Source organism: Scyliorhinus torazame, chromosome 1, assembly GCF_047496885.1.
Source record: "Scyliorhinus torazame isolate Kashiwa2021f chromosome 1, sScyTor2.1, whole genome shotgun sequence".
Taxonomy (NCBI): domain Eukaryota; kingdom Metazoa; phylum Chordata; class Chondrichthyes; order Carcharhiniformes; family Scyliorhinidae; genus Scyliorhinus; species Scyliorhinus torazame.
The window spans coordinates 139,467,717-139,487,720 of record NC_092707.1 but is presented as its reverse complement, the minus strand read 5'-3'; the positions used below and the strand labels follow the sequence as shown (position 1 = coordinate 139,487,720).

Here is a 20,004-nt window from a genome sequence, read left to right as displayed (position 1 = left end):
CCACCATTTCCAAAAGTTAAAACCCACCTGAACTTTCTTCGTCAAATTTGCAATTCGGGAGTGCCAATTTTTGTGACATCTATCAGGAGCTGCACTGCGTCTTGTGAAGTGATTGGACAAGGAGAGGAACTCTTCATCCCTTCAATCTTGGTTGAAACAATTTTTCTTTAAAACATCACATCACTTGGATATCGTGATGCTCTTTGATGGGATATACTTCACTGAATTCATAAACGACGTGCAAACGGTTGATCAACTATATCTTTGTGAAGATCAAGCTCTGTAAAACATCAAACACGCATTTACATTACGATTTTCATTGATGAGACTGGAATGGTTCTGTGCAACGTGATGCAGGCAGCAAAATCACATAACAAGCCTGAAAATGAAAGTAATAATTTGGTTCTGACTTATTTCTGAGCTACGATGATAACTTTCAAAGGAAATTAAATCCTTTGAATTAATTGCTATACTTTGATTGTATTTGCACAATATCTTACATGTAAATGAAAAAAAAATGAAATGAAAATTGCTTATTGTCACAAGTAGGCTTCAAATGAAGTTACTGTGAAAAGCCCCTTGTCGCCACATTCCGGTGCCTGCTTGGGGAGGCTGGTACGGGAATTGAACCGTGCTGCTGGCCTGCCTTGGTCTGCTTTAAAAGCCAGCAATTTAGCCCTGTGCTAAACCAGCCCTGTGCTAAACCAGCCCCGGAAAAACATGGTTATATGCCACTAAGTAGATGGCAATGCCTTAACCATTTGTGTGTTGTAAGGCCACTAGGGCCCCTTCCATCCTTATCAAGGGGAGCGCTAACCTACTCTCCTTTCATACAAACTGTGAGGAATCCACATCTACAAGGATTATATGCTTTTTATAAAAAAGGGAAGAGCATTGAATTATTTGGACACTCCTGAGATTTTTAAAAAGATTACAAGTTCGCTTTGGTCTATGTGAACAATCTGCTATTTCCAAGAAATCACTTTCTGCTTTCTGCTTCTCTGTTGAACGCAAAGGTATTGTAAATTTCAATGGCTTGAGGACCTGCTCCACGAGAACAACACAATGCGCCGCTCGTCAGGCCAAGGGCTGTAACATAGATCTTGAATTGCTGCTTAAAATCACACCAATTCTCATCTGCATTACCAGTGACTTAAAGCTGGTGAAGTGCCTTCAGATCTTCCATCGCTAACTTCACAGTCTTTCCCTGCGTTGAGTTCCAGTTGCCTGTAGCCAGAGTGGTTCACGCCACTCTTTGGTGCCAGTACGGGCCGCCCCGCCGATTGTGGGAGAATCCCGGCCCTTGTTCTTTGACTAGTAAGATAGTTTATTAACAAAATGGACACGTGGAAAGATAACTAACGAACTATAATACAAACGGTAACAAATCAGTTGAATTCTCCTGAAGCTACTTCTAATGTGACTGTCCTGTAGTATGACTTACTATCCACTCCCCGATCTGTGGAGTCACATGGTGGATCACAGTTCTTTACAAAACATGATATGCATAATAATTTCAAATGTGTCCCTTGTACCCATTTCATCACAAGAATGGTTCCTGGAATTGAAATTTAACAATCAAAATGATATATATGACAAGAGAAAACGTTGCTGACTGGGTGATCTGGAGCAACGCCTCAGCCAATCAGAGTCAACCTGCCTACCTGCACCCTTTTTTCCTGTCATATAGATTGTTGCGCTAATTTGAAATTTGGCTTTCTTGCATTTGTCCAAAATGAAAAGCTTCAGCAGCATGTCCCTCCTTTCAGTAATATTCGTCTTGTTGGTCTTTCTGGGACTTTTCTTTGTGTAACCTGACTGTCCAACAGCGGAGACCATGAGGTACTTGCGACATCCTGCTGATGTCTGTCGATAGGGAATTTTGTCAAGTATTTTCCACAGACAAAACTTACTTTCTCGTCTCTATATATTCTACTTGCAAAACTTTGTAGTATTATCGGCATCTTATTTCTGTGCTACCTGCAACATCTTTCAGACCCTCCACTCTCTGAGTACTTCATAGGATTCATCCAGTGACACATTGTCACCCTAGGTGTTGTTTTGCGTGTATTTGGAGGCTGTTCCCCCCCAACCCACAACAAATAAAATTGTCGTTAACACTCCCATTAACACTTCCTCTGCCTTGTGCCCTACGTACCTTTGTGCAATCTCTCCCAGCCCACACCTATCACTGACCTTCTATTTTGCTCCATCTGCTCCACCCCCTCTTAAACAATATAAAATCCATCACATTTCTCCCACTCTTTAGCTCTGAGGATGCGTCATATTAGACTCCAAACATTAGCTTTGTTTCTAGTTCCACAGATGTTCCAGACCTGCAGCATTTTCCAGCATTTCCTGTTTTTATTTCAGCATCCGCCGTAATTTAAAAAAAATTTAGAGTAATCAATTATTTTTCTTTTCCAATTAAGGGGCAATTTAGTATAGCCAATCCACCGAACCAGCTCATCTTTGGGTTGTGGGGGTGAAACCCATGCAGACATGGGGAGAATGTGCAAACTCCACACGGACAGTGACCCGGGGCCGGGATTTGAACCCGGATCCTCAGCGCCGCAGTCCCAGTGATAACCACTGCGCCACATGCCGCCCTACATCCACCGTATTTTGCTTTAATTTTGACATTTCTCCATAATCTATATACTTCACACACTCCAAACAACCTCAATCAAACAGACTTCTGTCGATTATCATTGTGTCCTTCCTTTTTAATAGCAAATTAGGCCGCTCCACAGCTGCACAAATGATTTTTTTTGGGTGTTAACAATGGTTAAATCCCTTAATTAGCAGACTAAGCAGCATTAAAGGATAGACATGAAGTGGAGATGCCGGCGTTGGACTGGGGTGAGCACAGTAAGAAGTCTTACAACACCAGGTTAAAGTCCAACAGGTTTGTTTCAAACACTAGCTTTCGGAGCACTGCTCCTTCCTCAGGTGAATGAAGAGGTGGGTTCCAGAAACATATATATAGACAAAGTCAAAGATGCAAGACAATGCTTAGAATGCGAGCATTTGCAGGTAATTAAGTCTTTACAGATCCAGAGATAGGGGTAACCCCAGGTTAAAGAGGTGTGAATTGTCTCAAGCCAGGACAGTTGGTAGGATTTCGCAAGCCCAGGCCAGATGGTGGGGGATGAATGTAATGCCACATGAATCCCAGGTCCCGGTTGAGTCCGCACCTATGTGTGCGGAACTTGGCTATAAGTTTCTGTTCGCCGATTCTGCGTTGTCGCGCGTCCTGAAGGCCGCCTTGGAGAACGCTTACCCGGAGATCAGAGGCTGAATGCCCTTGACTGCTGAAGTGTTCCCCGACTGGAAGGGAACATTTCTGCCTGGTGATTGTCGCGCGATGTCCGTTCATTCATTGTCGCAGTGTCTGCATGGTCTCGCCAATGTACCACGCTTCGGGACATCCTTTCCTGCAGTGTATGAGGTAGACAACGTTGGCAGAGTCGCACGAGTATGTACCTCGTACCTGGTGGGTGGTGTTCTCACGTGTAATGGTGGTACCCATGTCGATGATCTGGCACGTCTTGCAGAGATTGCCATGGCAGGGTTGTGTGGTGTTGTGGTCGCTGTTCTGAAGGCTGGGTAGTTTGCTGCAAACAATGGTTTGTTTGAGGTTGTGCGGTTGTTTGAAGGCAAGTAGTGGGGGTGTGGGGATGACCTTGGCAAGATGTTCATCTTCATCGATGACGTGTTGAAGGCTGCGAAGAAGATGTCATAGTTTCTCCGTTCCGGGAAAGTACTGGATGACAAAGGGTATTCTGTTGGTTGTGTCCCATGTTTGTCTTCTGAGGAGGTCGGTGCAATTTTTTGCTGTGGCGCGTTGGAACTGTCGATCGATGAGTCGAGCGCCATATCCCATTCGTACGAGGGCATCTTTCAGCGTCTGTAGATGCCTGTAACGCTCCTCCTAGTCTAAGCAGATCCTGAGCGCTTGTCCATAGGGGATGGCTTCTTTAATGTGTTTAGGGTGGAAGCTGGAGAAGTGGAGCATCGTGAGGTTATCCGTGGGCTTGCGGTAAAGCGAAGTGCTGAGGTGACCATCCTTGATGGAGATGAATGTGTCCAAGAATACAACTGATTTTGGAGAGTAGTCCACGGTGAGTCTGATGGTTGGATGGAACTTATTGATGTCATCGTGTAGTCGTTTCAGTGATTCTTCGCCGTGGGTCCAAAGGGAAAAACTATCATCGATGTATCTGGTTTATAACATCGGCTGACGGTCCTGTGCGATGAGGAGGTCTTGTTCAAACTTGTGCATGAAGATGTTGGCATATTGAGGTGCGAATTTGGTCCCCAGATTCAGTACTCAACACCAACAACTGCCAATCACCAGTCGCAATTCTGCAACTCATCCGCTTCATTCTGGATCACAACGTTTTCACCTTCGACAACAAGTTCTTCATCCAGACGCACGGAACAGCCATGGGGACCAAATTCGCACTTCTATATGCCAACATCTTCATGCACAAGTTTGAACAAGACCTCCTCACTGCACAGGACCTTCAACCGACGTTATACACCAGATACATCGATAACATTTTGTTCCTTTGGACCAACGGCGAAGAATCACTGAAACGACTACACGATGACATCAATAAGTTCCATCCCATTATCAGACTCACCATGGACTACTCTCCAAAATCAGTTGCATTTTTGGACACACTCATCTCTATCAAGGATGGTCACCTCAGCACTTCGCTTTACCGCAAGCCCACGGATAACCTCACGATGCTCCACTTCTCCAGATTCCACCCTAAACACATTAAAGAAGCCATCCCCTATGAACAAGCCCTCCGTATACACAGGATCTGTTCAGATGAGGAGGAGCGTAACAGACATCTACAGACGCTGAAGGATGCCCTCGTAAGAACGGGATATGGTGTTCGACTCATCGATCGACAGTTCCAACGCGCCACAACAAAACACCGCACCGACCTCCTCAGAAGACAAAAACGGGACACAACCGACAGAGTACCCTTCGTCGTCCAGTACTTTCCCGGAGCGGAGAAACTATGACATCTTCTTCGCAGCCTTCAACACCTCATCGATGAAGATGAACATCTTGCCAAGGTCATCCCCACCCCCCCCCACTACTTGCCTTCAAACAACCGCGCAACCTCAAACAAACCATTGTTTGCAGCAAACTACCCAGCCTTCAGAACAGTGACCACGACACCACACAACCCTGCCATGGCAATCTCTGCAAGACGTGCCAGATCATCGACATGGATACCACCATTGCACGTGAGAACACCACCCACCAGATAAGCGGTACATACTCGTGCGACTCTGCCAACGTTGTCTACCTCATACGCTGCAGGAAAGGCTGTCCCGAAGCGTGGTACATTGGCGAGACCATGCAGACGCTGCGACAACGAATGAACGGACATCGTGCGACAATCACCAGGCAGGAATGTTCCCTTCCAGTCGGGGAACACTTCAGCAGTCAAGGGCATTCAGCCTCTGATCTCCGGGTAAGCGTTCTCCAAGGCGGCCTTCAGGGCGCGCGACAAGGCAGAATCGCCGAACAGAAACGTATAGCCAAGTTCCGCACACATGAGTGCGGCCTCAACCGGGACCTGGGATTCATGTCGCATTACATTCATCCCCCACCATCTGGCCTGGGCTTGCGAAATCCTACCAACTGTCCTGGCTTGAGACAATTCACACCTCTTTAACCTGGGGTTACCCCTATCTCTGGATCTGTAAAGAGTTAATTACCTGCAAATGCTCGCATTCTAAGCATTGTCTTGCATCTTTGAATTTGTCTATATATATGTTTCTGGAACATACCTCTTCATTCACCTGAGGAAGGAGCAGTGCTCTGAAAGCTAGTGTTTGAAACAAACCTGTTGGACTTTAACCTGGTGTTGTAAGACTTCTTAAAGGATAGAATTAGTGGAGGTTCTCTGTGATTGGCTGCTCAATTTCATTACCGCTAATGACATGTGTTTTCATGAAGAGTAGATGTTAAATTCACAGAGTTGGTTTCTGCCTCGCCGTTCTGTTTACACCGTAAAGCAGGACGATAATTAGATAGAAATCACAGAGAGAATTGACCCACTGACCTATCATGGCACAGTGGGTAGCACTGCTGCCTCACCGTGCCAGGAGCCCAAGTTAAATTCTGGCCTTGGTTGACTGTCTATGTGGAGCTTCTGTATTCTCTCCCTGTCTGTGTGGGTTTCCTCCCACATTCCAAAGATGTGCAGGTTAGGTGGGGTTACAGGGAGAGCGGAATGGGCCTGGGTCAGGTGCAGACCCAATGGGCCAAAAGGTCTCCTTCTGCACTTTCGGGATTCTATGATCACTGGCTGGCTGCCCATTGTGATTTATATTGGGGCCTTGATTTAGATGATCAAAGCACCCAATCAAGTCTGATCTCATGAATACATGCTAATACAGGTTAATTAATGCTGTTAAGGTCCCAATAACTTTTATATATTTGGGGGTCGGTTTGTTCAGTTGGCTGGACAGCTGGTTCATGATGGGGATGCCGACAGCATAGGTTCAATTCCTGTACCTACTGAGGATATTCATAAAGAACCCACCTTCTCAACCTTGCCCTTGCCTGCGGTGTGGTGACCCTCAGTTTCAATCACCACCAGTCAGCTTTCAGAGATATGAGCAGCCTCTGGGACTGTGGTGGCATTTTACCTTTTATCCTCTACTCAGTTCCTCAACCTGCCCATATATCATGGCTGGTAAAAGCCAGAAAGCTGCCACTTTTAGCATTATTTAAAGGGGTCCTCGTCTTTTTTTTTTCATTCATGGGGTGTGGCCGTCACTGGTTGGACCAACATTTGTTGCCTATCCCTTGAACCAAGTGGCTTGCTTGGCCATTTCAGATAGAACTAAGCGTCAACCTCATGGCTGTGTGTCAGGAGTCACATGTAGGTGAGACCAAGTGAGGATGATAGATTTCCTTCCCTGAAAGGCATTAGCGAACCAAATGAGTTTTTATAACAATCAACAATGGTTTCTAAGTCATCATCAGTCTTTTAATTCCAGATTTTTAGTGAAGTAAAATTTCATCATCTGTCATGGTGGGATTCAAACCCAGGTTCTGTCATGTGAGAGTACCTTTAAGAAATGGGTGTTTATAAATGGGTGTGTACATAAATATCTGTAGTGAGAGTACCTTTAAGAAATGGGTGTTTATTACTGCAGTGATGTCAGAGAGTGGGTGGAGCTGGGCTGTCTGTCAACTTTTTACTTTCGGTTTTGAGCAGGCTGCAGGGTGTGTTTTAGTTTCGTTTTCAGTGTTGGAGCTGAAGCCAGACCAAGCAGGTGGACTGCTGTTCTCTCTGCCATCAAAAGACTATCTCTTGATCATTTGGTGAATTCAGAATTATAAATGTTCTCAGTAGTGAATGTAAACCTAATGTGCCTCTGTTAAAAGGTGTTTTAAGTCGTATGGATCGAAAAGGAAAGCTTAAAGGATCACTCAGTGTTGTATTCTTTGGGGGTTGTATTTGAATTAATGGTTGCTAAGATGTTCACTGTATGTTTTGAAAAAGGTTAACTTGAGTTCATAGAATAAACATTGTTTTGTTTTAAAAAAATACTTTTCCATTTCTGCTGTACCACACCTGTAGAGTGGGCCGTGTGCTCCCCATACCACAATCTATTAAAGGTTGTGGGTCAGGTGAACTCCATGACACACTTTGGGGTTCTCTAAACCCTGGCCCATAACAGTTCCCAGATAATTACCTTCGGTCTCTAGATTACTTGACCAGCGACAATACCACTGTACCCCAATCCATGTGAAGACATCCTGCAACAAGCTGCCACTGCATTGCAATCAAAGTCACTGAAACCTTGAGATCCCTACCTCCATCTCCTTGCAGCCTACCAAGCTCTTGAAAGCACTTTCATCACTTCCCCATGGTAAACGGCAAACGGCATGATTGGACTCTAAGATCCACATGGATTGCAGCTTTCCCCCACACTCAGGGCCTCAGTCTCCTTTTAAAATGCATCCTCATGTGGGTGTTGGTGGAAAGGTATTTATTGCCCATCCTGAGTTGAGACTGGAACGATTCCTTCTAGAATCATCCACCGTTTGCCTGTTTTTCTGCCAAATTGAGAATCCTCCGTGCCTGTTTTCTGGGATTTTGTTCATGGATCAAAACCTATGTTGAGGAAACGTCACCTTTAAAGTTAAATAGAGTCTCATTTAAAAAATATATATTTTGTATCGGAAATGTGGTGCCAATGTGAGCATACCACGCTGCAAAGACATTTTTCAGTGCTGGAATGATTCTGTGAGACACAGGAAGCTTTCTATACTAAATTCTAAAACACAGCAAACTCCCCAGTGGAAAACTTGTTATTATTATTGTAATGATATGTATAATACAACAATAGCAAAGGGTTAACAAGAGAGATTACATGTATGTCAGCACTAGATGTCGGCACTGAGAGATCATATAAAAGGCTGCATCTCTACGCATCTGGGAGAAGCTGATGGAGATTTTGATGTAGAAGGATAGTGTGAGGTTGAGTTAGAGCGTAGTTTATAAATTAGAGAGATTGTTAATTACTGTATCACAGATTCGGTACCATTATTTTATTATCTGTTACTCAGTAGAGTGTGCAAACCTAATCTAGTTAAGTAGTGTAAAATAAATTAGTTTTGATTTAAACATCTTAGTTTTATATTCTTTGTCAACACTACATATCTGGCTATCTTGGAGAGCAAGACAAGGAATATAACAATTATGTCAAACACTTTTGTTAATATACAGCAATAGAATGAATCCACTACAGATACAGAAAAGTACAGATAGATAAATAGATACAATACAGGATTCTCAAAGTACTTAAGAGAGGGATTCAAAATCATTACTTGTTGGAGCAAATAAGGAGAACTGTTCCCAGTGACAGAAAGTTCAGTAACCAGGTTTAAAGTAATTGGCAAACTGTCAGGGGCATCGGTGAGGTTAATTTACATTCATTATCCCCTTACTTGAAATAAGGCTCCTGCATAAAAAGTACATGAGTCATCTATGTGGGTTAAACTCAACTGAGAGACCAACTGGAATGAGATGGCACTAGAATTCCTTGTCCCAAACCTGTCCAAACTGCACCGGCAGGAGCAATAACCTCAAAGTAGCGATTTTCCAACTGCCCCCATGAAAATAGCACATTATTTATCAAACCGTAAAACTATTTTTAGAGGTGGAAGGGAAATTTACTGTTATGTGTCCCCTGCACCAACACATTTTGTAAGGACTCATGTGACTTTTGCTGTTTGCTGTAAAATATCCAATAACTAAAAAGCAAGTCAAGTGTGTAATGGTGCTTAGCGACGTCTAATCAATGTTAAAATTGGCTGACGGACAATGCAGTTTCCAAATCTCATTCCTTCCACTTATATCTACCGACTTTCAGGATACCTGAAATCTCGAGGGGTTGGCATGGATTTCCGAGATCCTAAACTGATCAGACTCCTATATGTTTCTTCATATGTTGTCTTGTTATTTCTGTTAAGAGCAGCTCTAATGAAAGGTCACCTCTCTGCAAATGCTGCCCGACCTATAATAATAATCTTTATTGTCACAAGTAGGCTTACATTAACACTGCAATGAAGTTACTGTGAAAAGCCCCGAGTCGCCACATTCCGGCACCTGTTCGGGTACATCTGCTAATTTCTTTCCAGCATTTTCTGTTTCCTTTGTACACATATCTTTTATTCTTTCATGGATTGGGAGCTGCTGGCTCGGCCAGCATTTATTGCCCATCCCTAATTGCCCTAGAGAAGGCGGTGGTGAGTTGTCTTCTTGAGCCGCTGCAGTCCATGTAGTGTAGGTACATCCACAGTGCTGTTAGGGAGGGAGTTCCAGGATTTTGACTCAGTGATAGTGAAGGAACGGCGATATATTTCCAAGTCAGGATGATGAGTGACTTGGAGGGCATAAAAGCTCAGGAGGCCCGAGAAGGTAAATCCAAAAGAGGTGTAATTCGACAACAAAAATAAAGGCTGCAAAGTGGCTTACAGCTCCAAGGTGCCAACCGGGACTACTGTCCCAGCTGGTCACATTCCGGGCAGCTTTTAGGAGCCGATTTCTACGAGTTCCAGCTGATGGGCCTCTGCCCCCTCTCGAGGGGGGCTCGTATTCTACAAGTCTCACAGGGAGAGCCACAGGGCTGTCCCCGTGGGTCTCATGAGCATTATTACAGAGGGGAGCGTGCAGGCTGAGGTGCTCCCATGCATCTGCTGATTTGAGATTTCTGGCACCAGCGTTTTTGCCTTTGTTCATTCTATTCTCTGCTAAAAAAAACAACTTGCCTTTTCTATTGTAACAGCTCTGTTTGCCTTAGTCTATCTGCATTTTGGGAATGAGGACAGGAGCTTTCTGGAAAGCGTGTCAACGTTTCTAAGGAGTGCCCCCATGCATAAAAAGCCCCGTGCTGAACCACCATCACAGGTCTGAGGATTTTCCATTGATGAGCAATCAGCTTTCTTATCTGCTTGGTATTGAACACATGAAATAAACTCAACTTGAGAAAAAGTCTTTAAATGGCAATGATAGGCAACATAAAATCCTGCCAAACTTCAAACTAGCAGGCGAAAATGTTTATTCCTTATCTTCTTGTTAAAACCTAATTTGTCCTAGTGTTCTGGAGGCTGAAACGGGAGTTACACTTTCACCTTGAAATGAATTGGTTTGGTGAGCTGAAAAGCAGCACAGTATAGCTCCAATCCAGTCGGTCACCTGTCCCTTAATATTCATTCCTGGCTAGCAAAAATCTATTGATCTCAGGCTTCAAGTTATTAATTGATGGAGCATCTACTGCATTTTGTGGGAGTGAGCTTCATACTTCTACCACTCTTTATGGCGAAGAAGTCTGACCTAACCTCTCTCTGAATATCCAGGCTCTGATGTTGTGCTCTGGGTCTTTGAGTTATCTGCAGAAAAGGGTTAGGTGGGGAGAAGCATAAAGGAGAGAGTGGGGTGGGGAGGTGGTATGGGCAGAGGGGTTGGGGAGTTGGAATGGGCAGAGGGGTAGGGAGGTGGCATGGTCAGAGGAGTAGGGAGGTAGTATGGGCAGAGGGATGGGGGAGTTGGTATGGGCAGAGGTGTGGGGAGGTGGCATGGGCAGAGGGGTCGGGGAGGTGGTATGGGCAGAGGGGTGGGGGAGTTGGTATGGGCAGAGGGGTAGGGAGGTGGCATGGTCAGAGGGATGGGGGAGTTGGTATGGGCAGAGGGGTGGGGGAGGTGGTATGGGCAGAGGGGTTGGGGAGTTGGTATGGGCAGAGGGGTGGGGGAGGTGGTATGGGCAGAGGGGTGGGGGAGGTGGTATGGGCAGAGGGGTGGGGGAGGTGGTATGGGCAGAGGGGTGGGGGGTTGGTATGGGCAGAGGGGTGGGGGAGTTGGTATGGGCAGAGGGGTGGGGGAGGTGGTATGGGCAGAGGGGTGGGGGAGGTGGTATGGGCAGAGGGGTGGGGGAGGTGGTATGGGCAGAGGGGTTGGGGAGTTGGTATGGGCAGAGGGGTGGGGAGGTGGTATGGGCAGAGGGGTGGGGGAGGTGGTATGGGCAGAGGGGTCGGGGAGGTGGTATGGGCAGAGGGGTGGGGGAGGTGGTATGGGCAGAGGGGTGGGGGAGGTGGTATGGGCAGAGGGGTTGGGGAGTTGGTATAGGCAGAGGGGTGGGGGAGGTGGTATGGGCAGAGGGGTGGGGGAGGTGGTATGGGCAGAGGGGTCGGGGAGGTGGTATGGGCAGAGGGGTGGGGGAGGTGGTATGGGCAGAGGGGTGGGGAGGTGGTATGGGCAGAGGGGTGGGGGAGGTGGTATGGGCAGAGGGGTGGGGAGGTGGTATGGGCAGAGGGGTCGGGGAGTTGGTATGGGCAGAGGGGTGGGGGAGGTGGTATGGGCAGAGGGGTGGGGGAGGTGGTATGGGCAGAGGGGTGGGGGAGGTGGTATGGGCAGAGGGGTGGGGAGGTGGTATGGGCAGAGGGGTGGGGGAGGTGGTATGGGCAGAGGGATGGGGAGGTGGTATGGGCCGAGGGGTGGGGGAGGTGGTATGGGCCGAGGGGTGGGGGAGGTGATATGGGCAGAGGGGTGGGGGGTTGGTATGGGCAGAGGGGTGGGGGAGGTGGTATGGGCAGAGGGGTGGGGGAGGTGGTATGGGCAGAGGGGTGGGGAGGTGGTATGGGCAGAGGGGTGGGGGAGGTGGTATGGGCAGAGGGGTGGAGGATGTGGTATGGGCAGAGGGGTGGGGGAGGTGGTATGGGCAGAGGGGTGGGGGAGGTGGTATGGGCAGAGGGGTGGGGGAGGTGGTATGGGCAGAGGGGTGGAGGATGTGGTATGAGCAGAGGGGTGGGGGAGGTGGTATGGGCAGAGGGGTGGGGGGGTGGTATGGGCAGAAGGGTGGGGGAGGTGGTATGGGCAGAGGGGTGGGGGAGGTGGTATGGACAGAGGGGTGGGGGAGGTGGTATGGACCGAAGGGCGGGAGCTAGCATGGGCCGATGAGTGGGGGTGGGTGACAAAGGGAGGTAGGAAACTGACTGGAGGAGTGGAGAGTGAAGAGCAGAGGATGGGGAAAACAGTTAGAAGCAGCAGTCAGGTGAGGGAGGGAGGCACTGGCAGAGAGGTGAGGAGTGGCTGACAGTAAACTATGGTTTTAACGTGTGACATGAGTAGTTCTACATTCCTGACTGCACATTCAATTTAGCATATTTAAAATATTTATCTTCATAGTGGCGGCCTACAGTTGTCCCTTTAAGGTACTCCTGGGTTTCTGGAACTGACCCAGTGCGTGTTCAGAGCTGCCCATTTTACAAAGGAGAGCTGATTCCCCAAAGCCTGTCCACCATGTACAAGGCATACACCAGGGGCGGGATGGAATAATTTCCACTTGCCTGGATGAGTGCAACTCCAACAACATCCAAGAAGCTCAACACCATTCAGAACAAAGCAATCCATCCTCCATCTTAAACGTTCACCTCCTCCACCACTGACGCACAATGGCAGTGGTGTGTACCACCTACAAGATGCACTGCAACAACTCATCAAGGCTCCTTCTGCAGCACTTTCCAAACCCTTGACCTCTACCACCCAGAAGGACAAAGGCAGCAGATACCTGGGAACACCATCACCTGCAAGTTCCCCTCCAAGTCACACACCATCCTGAATTGGAAATATATCGCCATTCCTTCATGGAACTCCCTCCCGAACAGCACTGTTAGCGCAACTGCACCACGTGGACTGCAGCGGGTCAAGAAGGCGGCTCACCCCCACCTTCTCCAAGCTAGGGATGGACCATAAATACTAACCTAGCAGCGACGCCCATATCTGTGAACGAATAAATAAAACAAAATCAAGTTGTTAATATGTATTTTTCAGACTGGAGTTACACAAACAGTGTGGTTGCCCAAGGGAGCAAAGTCAGATTCATAGGTCCTCTCAGCATCTAAAAATAATTGGACATAGGGGACTCAGTATTCAAATTTGCATCTGCTTTCCTGGCAACGAGCTGTGAAAAAGCTTGGGGCATCTTTTCCCAGCTTTAAATGTGCTGGATAGATACAAATTGTAAGTGAAGATGGAGACATGTTTACAGATCAGACTGATGTTGAATGCAATTTAATGTGGAGTTACAGAAGCTGCATGTTGCACTTTGTGTGTAAGAACAGAGAGACCCAAGGCTCCGCTGCACAGATCTTTATAAATGCAAGGACAAGTTAACAAAAAAACTTACAGAGCATTGGTTTGGTCAGTTAGAATTTGATGTTTAATTCTGGACACCTTCGAGAAGGTTGTCGAAGCCATGCTAAGCATACAGAGGAGACTGACTAAGGTGAGACCAGAAATGAGAAGTTTGAGGTTTGAGAAAAACCTGGAAAAATTGTCAGCCTTTTCACTCGGTTTAAATGGAGATTTATTGAAAATATTCCAAATGACAAGCTTTTTATCAAGTAAACAGGGGTGGGGTATGTTGGAGGTGGCTGGTTACACCAGTCAATGCATCAGTATATGAAGAGTGCAAATTTAAATCATCAGACGACCAAAGGAAGAGCCCTGTAAGTCTGATATTGTCCCACCTCTACATTATACTGCCAATTGTATCTTACTGTACAGGCACTTCCATTTCTCTCACCGTATTAGGTCCGTTATGGAATGTATATTTATATTTGTCTTTGTTATTTGTGTATTATATATTAGGGAGTTGATTATGTAGAGTTAGGGTCTTACCTGACAGACAGGTGACTGGGGATGCCGGGCAGGCATTTTTCCGAGTGTGTGATCCAAAACGCTTCGCCTTAAGGATCAAGGGGAGGGATTTGTGGCCTTCTGCGATGAGCGCCCGCGAAGATTGGTGGGACATTGGGCACCAACATGGACACGGACGGGCTACAGCTTGCAAATGTACAAAGGCTACAGCCCAGATGGTGCCTTGGGACATAGCGAATGAACACGGGGGGGGTCATTCGGACCGAGTCTGCTCCGCCATTCGCTCTCCCGACCACCAACGGCAACAGCGGTGATACCGTCACCAGCCAAGGAGGGGACCATCCATGCATCCACAGAGGGACCAGAGCCGGGGACACAGACGACCAGCAATAGACATTCAGCACTACCAGACGACGGGTTCCAGATCAGGCCATATCTGCTCTGTGCTTGCCAGTCACGGGGACGTGAAGTTGGGATAGTTCTTGTGTGTTAGTTTAGAGTGAAACTTGTATATGTGTGTTCACTTTGTGTGTGTGTAATAAACTATTACTGTATTAAACAATTTGTGTGGTCATTTGTCCACCGTATACGGGTTACAGACACACACTATGGTTTGGAAGGTACAACAGGGGTCGGGGGGTGTGGGCTGCTGGGGATGTGGAGGGGTGGCAGTGAAGGGGGTGGGGGGTCTGGGGTGAGGGGGCGCGGGGGGGGGGTGTCCACACGTGTGTCATGGGGATGCGCAACTAAGCAGGGTCTCACTTGCTCGCCCGCTGCCGACTTCCACCTCGGTGACCTCCCTTTCCTCTGTGCCATTGACCATGTCCAGTGCCCTCTGCTCGGGCATGGTGAGGGATCGCAGGTCTGGTGGTCCCCCTCCGATCATCTCCCATTCTCCTGGGGGGGGGGGGGTGGGAGGGGGTGGTAGAGTTACGGGTGTGTGTGATGGGTGCTGGGTTAGTGCCAGTGGCACAGAGCAGCCAACACACCCTGGCCGCCCTGAAGAGGTTGTGCAGTCTCTCCTGGCACTGCTGGCCAGTCCGTACGACATTGACCGTGTCTGCCATCTGCGCCAAGGCACGGCGAATGGCGGAGCCTGGTGGCCTCCTCCCGGGCCGGGGTGCAGGGCCATCTGCCTCACCTCCACGGCGTCCAGGAGGGTGTCCAGCTCAGCGCCCCTGAACCGTGGCGCTGCTCTCCTTGCAGCAATTTCATTGAGTGGGACAGTGTGTGTGGGGGGAAGGATCGTTAAGTGCGGCTGCGGCATGTGAGCCTCAAGTCCGCCTCTCACGGACCTGGCGGATCCGGCGCCGTTTCGCATTGAAACGGTTGTGTTCCACCTGCCGATGGTGCGAGCCCATTTAGTGTTGCTGAATCGGTGCAGCTGTTGCGCCGTTTTTGCTTTCGTAAAACACCATTGTTCCCACACCGACGTCAGCACTTAGTCTCAAATTCAGAGAATCCAGTCCATTAACTCCCAGGAACGTTCCCAGTCAAAACACAGTCCATTAATCCAGACTGAAAAACTCATTCCTTTGTCAATTTTACCTTCTGGCTGCTAAACGTACCCAGGCTGTTCAAAAGAAAATTATTTTTTAAAGAAATATGACCACTGCAGTCAAACCACCCTCACCCCAGGCATTTAACCCTTAAATTGTCCAATAGTTAGAATCCAATATTCCTAAAGTCTTCCAGTCGGCACAGGTACTGAAAAATTTAAATCAGCTCAGTTGACTACATCATTTTAGATTTTTCATCTCATACACTGATGCACGATCAATCATTACTGAAGCGAGATTGTAGTCCAATTGAAGGCTTTAATGAACAAGTAGTTACCCCAGCAGCTCCGGTACAGAATGACTGCTGTGGGTGAAACACAGACTCTTATGCTCCACCTGCTGGGCGGAACCAGCAGGCAGGTTCCACCACTCATACTACAGTATAAGGTACATCCCACCTAGGTACCGCGATACCTCTAATATAGCCCACCACATATACCACTTAATATTTCATTCATTTCATTGGTGACATGTTTTGCTCAGTGGATTCCTTTTCTGCTTCTTGATGTCAGTAGTTTTGGTGAATTCATCCCAATTCACTGGCTCTAGAAGGCAAATCTTATATTGGTAAAAGGTCAAAAGAGAAGGGAATGGTTTAGATTTTGGTAACCCCTTACCTCTCCACAAGGTGCAAAAGCTCAAAAAATTGCTCAAAGCACTAGACGTGATGCGTCTTCCAATCATCAATTCTATAAACGTTGTTAATCATCCTTCATGACAGACCAGCTGGAACTTTATGTCTGATCAATAACTTGGGGACAAAACATCTAAATGAACCAATTCAACTGGAAAATCCACATGTTAATTCGTTAGATCATAGCATTGCTGGCAACATCAGCCTGTATATTGTCCATCCCTAATTGCCCTTGAGAAGGTGGTGGAGAGCCACCTTCATGAATTGTTGTAGTCACAGTGCTATTGGGGAGGGAGTTCCAGGATTTTGTCCCAGTGACAGTGAAAGAACGGCGATATAATTCCAAGTCAAGATGGTGAGTGGTTTGGAGAGGAACTTGCAGATGGTGGTGTTCCCATGCATCTGCTACCCTTGTCATTCTAGGCAGTAAAGGCTATTGGTTTGGATGTTGCTGTCAAAGGAGCACTGATGAGTGGCTGCAGTGCATCTTTTAGATGGTATACATGGCTTCCACTATGTATCAATGGTGGAGGAAGTGAATGTTTTAGCTGATGGATGGTGTACCAATCAAGCTGACTGCTTTATCCTGGATGGTGTTGAGTTTCTTGAGTGTTGATGAAGCTCCACTCATCCAGGCAAATGGGGGGTATTTTATCACACCCCCTAACTTGTGCCTCGTAGGTGGTGGACAGGCTTTTGGGAGTCAGGAGGTGAGTTACTCACTGCAGAATTCCCAGTAGATGGCCTGCTCTTGTAGCCATGGTATTTATATGGCTGATTCAGTTCATTTTCTGGCCAATGGTAACTCTCAGGGTGTTGATGTTGATGGTGAGGGATACAACATGCCATTGAATGTTATGGGAAGATTTGTTTTTGCTGTAGGTGATTGTTACTTGTCACTTGAATCACAAGCCCAATTAGCAAGCTTTGAAAATGAGAACCTTGGTGTTGTAGACGGAGGCAATGACTCCACAAGAGGCTAGGCTGACAGGGTACAACTCTCTTTATTCCACACTAGTCACACCAATCACGCCTTTCCACTCCCCGCAGGGTCACCTTCCCCAACCTGCTCCCCTGTCAGGGTTTATATCCTGTAGGGAACGCCTCGTAGCACTTTGATATGGCTCTTTTTCCCTTGACTCCATAGTTTGAATTCCAAGGCTAGTGCCAGGGATAGACTGACCTCACAAAGCTGGAAATGAGTCAGAATCAGGGGCAGGATGCTCCTAAACGGCGCGATGTCCGCTACCCGGCGCCAAAAATGGCACGGATCAGTCTGGCGTCGGGCCGCCCCAAAGGTGCAGAATTCTCCGCACCTTTAGGGGCCAAGCCCTTACCTTGAGGGGCGAGGCCCGCGCGGGAGTGATTTCCGCCCCGCCGGCTGGCGGGAAAGGCCTTTGGCGCCACGCCAGCCGGCGCCGAAAGGACTTTGCCGGGCGATGCATGCGCGGGAGCGCCGGCGGATGCTCACGGCATCCCCGCGCATGCGCAGTGGAGGGGGTCTCTTCCGCCACCGCCATAGTGGAGACCATGGCGAAGGTGGAAGAAAAAGAGTGCCCCCACGGCACAGGCCCGCCCGCCGATCGGTGGGCCCCGATCGCGGGCCAGGTCACCGTGGGGGCACCCCCCGGGGCCAGATCGCCCCACGCTCCCCCCAGGACCCCGGAGCCCGCCCGCGCCGTCTGCTCCCGCCGGTACGGTAGGTGGTTCAATCCACGCCGGCTGGTGAGGGTTGACAGCGGCGGGACATCGGCCCATCGCGGGCCGGAGAATCGCCGGGGGGAGCCCTCCGACCAGCCAAACGCCAGGGTGGCCAACTCTTTTCAATATCATAAACCTGATACAGAAGTGGAGGAATACTGTCTGGTACAAACTGCAGAGCATGCCGACGGTAGTCAGATCAATATTAGCAGGCTGGCCTAAAGAATTTACAGTTCTGCAAAGGTCATATACAAGACAACCTGGATACTCAGTGCAAAACAAGTATCAGTCCCCGGGGATCGTTGGTCTGGCTGGATTAAAGGAGTCTGTGCAGTAAACATGAGTCCCATGTCCTGCCGCTCCGTGATCTCTGCTGTCCACCTACGGAATTAGACCATGAGGATGATTGGGTAGATCAAGGTGAACAGGATCGGCATGATAGCCAGGTGGAGGTGGAGTCGAACAATGGTGTGTCTCCGAAGTTCTGAGCCCTAGTCCCAGGAATCATCCCACCAAGTTCTGGCTGTGCCTTCTGCATCTGCCGGGTGACATCCTGGGCGTGCTGTCTCCGGGCATCCTGGGAGACCAAGCATAGTTTCTGTTATTACCACACGCCTAATGTCTGCGTTCATTCTATCATACTGATAGAATATCATACTGTCACCGTCCATGACCGCCCCCCCCCCCCCCCCCCCCCCCCCCACCCACCCCCACCTTTCCGCATTCCATCTCAATATGTTCGAGCCCAAGACAGCCTTCTCTTGGCTGAGGCGTGGAGTGGTCGGAATCTGTATTCGACCACTCCCTTCTTATCGCAATCGTATACTGGTTGTGGTCTGGCTTAACCAGCTAAACTCCTGGGTGGCTAGCTCTATACAGTTTCACCCCAGGAACACAGAGGTCTGACCTGAGGAGTGGGGTGCGAATTGTAGGGCAGCCCGATTCCTTCACAGCAGCAATCACCATAGGGTTGCTAAGCGTAAATAGCATGTGGGATCGGTCCAAAGGGACCTCTGTGGAAAAGTGACGAAGAGGAAGAGTTGTGAGTCACTGATTAATTTTTTCGTCCCACAACCAAACGGTGGGGTACGGGGCAACGGTTCTGGTCTGGGACCTGCCCAAGTGTTTGGTACTGTTAATAGCCATTCCAGATAGTGGGAGTCAGAGGGAATGAGGGGTTAGTGGTGAGAGAGGTGCGTATGGGCCGTGGCAGGCAAAGAATATGTGGGGTCCCAGGGTAGGGTGGGGGAAATGCTATTACTCCACTACCCGAGCGTTTTGAATGGTTCCATGGGTCCCTGGGCAGAGCGGGGGAAATGCCGTTACTCCACTACCTGAGTGTGTTGAAGAACAGGAGAGTGTGCATTCCTACGAAGGGGCTACTCCCTAGATCTGGATAGACTGGTGGGTTAGAACCAGCAAGAACAGGTTTGACAATATGGTGGATGTCCAAGGATTGATGACAGGATGAGGGTGTATCCCTAGGAAGGGACTACTTCCTGGTTCTGAATAGACTGGTGGGTTAGAACCACCAGGAACAGAATGGCGATATGTGGGATGTCCAAGGACAGATGACAGGACCACCCCTTTTCTGTGGAAGGTGGGCTGATCCCCACGCACAGCGATGGTGAAGATCGGGGCAGGGGGGGAGAAGATGGTCAGGGCATGAATATAACAAGTACTCTGCAGTGGGGGTCTATTGTGGAGTTTGATGTGTTGGGTACTCTGCTATACAGATGAACCAACACGGTTGTGAATGGTACAACTCAGTTTTATTACTATCATTTATTTACAGTGGTAAACTGGTTACTGAGGTTCGATCATAACCCTAGAATCTGTGGACCTATTCCTAATACTATCTTGTAGTGGCACTCAGCACATGGTGGATGTCTGAGTGGCTTGC

General features: G+C 48.3%; 1 non-coding gene across 1 annotated transcript; it reads right to left on the bottom strand.

The window, feature by feature from the left end:
• Positions 1-712: 712 nt before the first annotated feature.
• Positions 713-839, bottom strand: LOC140430818 (U6atac minor spliceosomal RNA). The gene has a single exon (XR_011949555.1). It is a non-coding gene; the product is annotated as a U6atac minor spliceosomal RNA (small nuclear RNA).
• Positions 840-20,004: the final 19,165 nt, after the last annotated feature.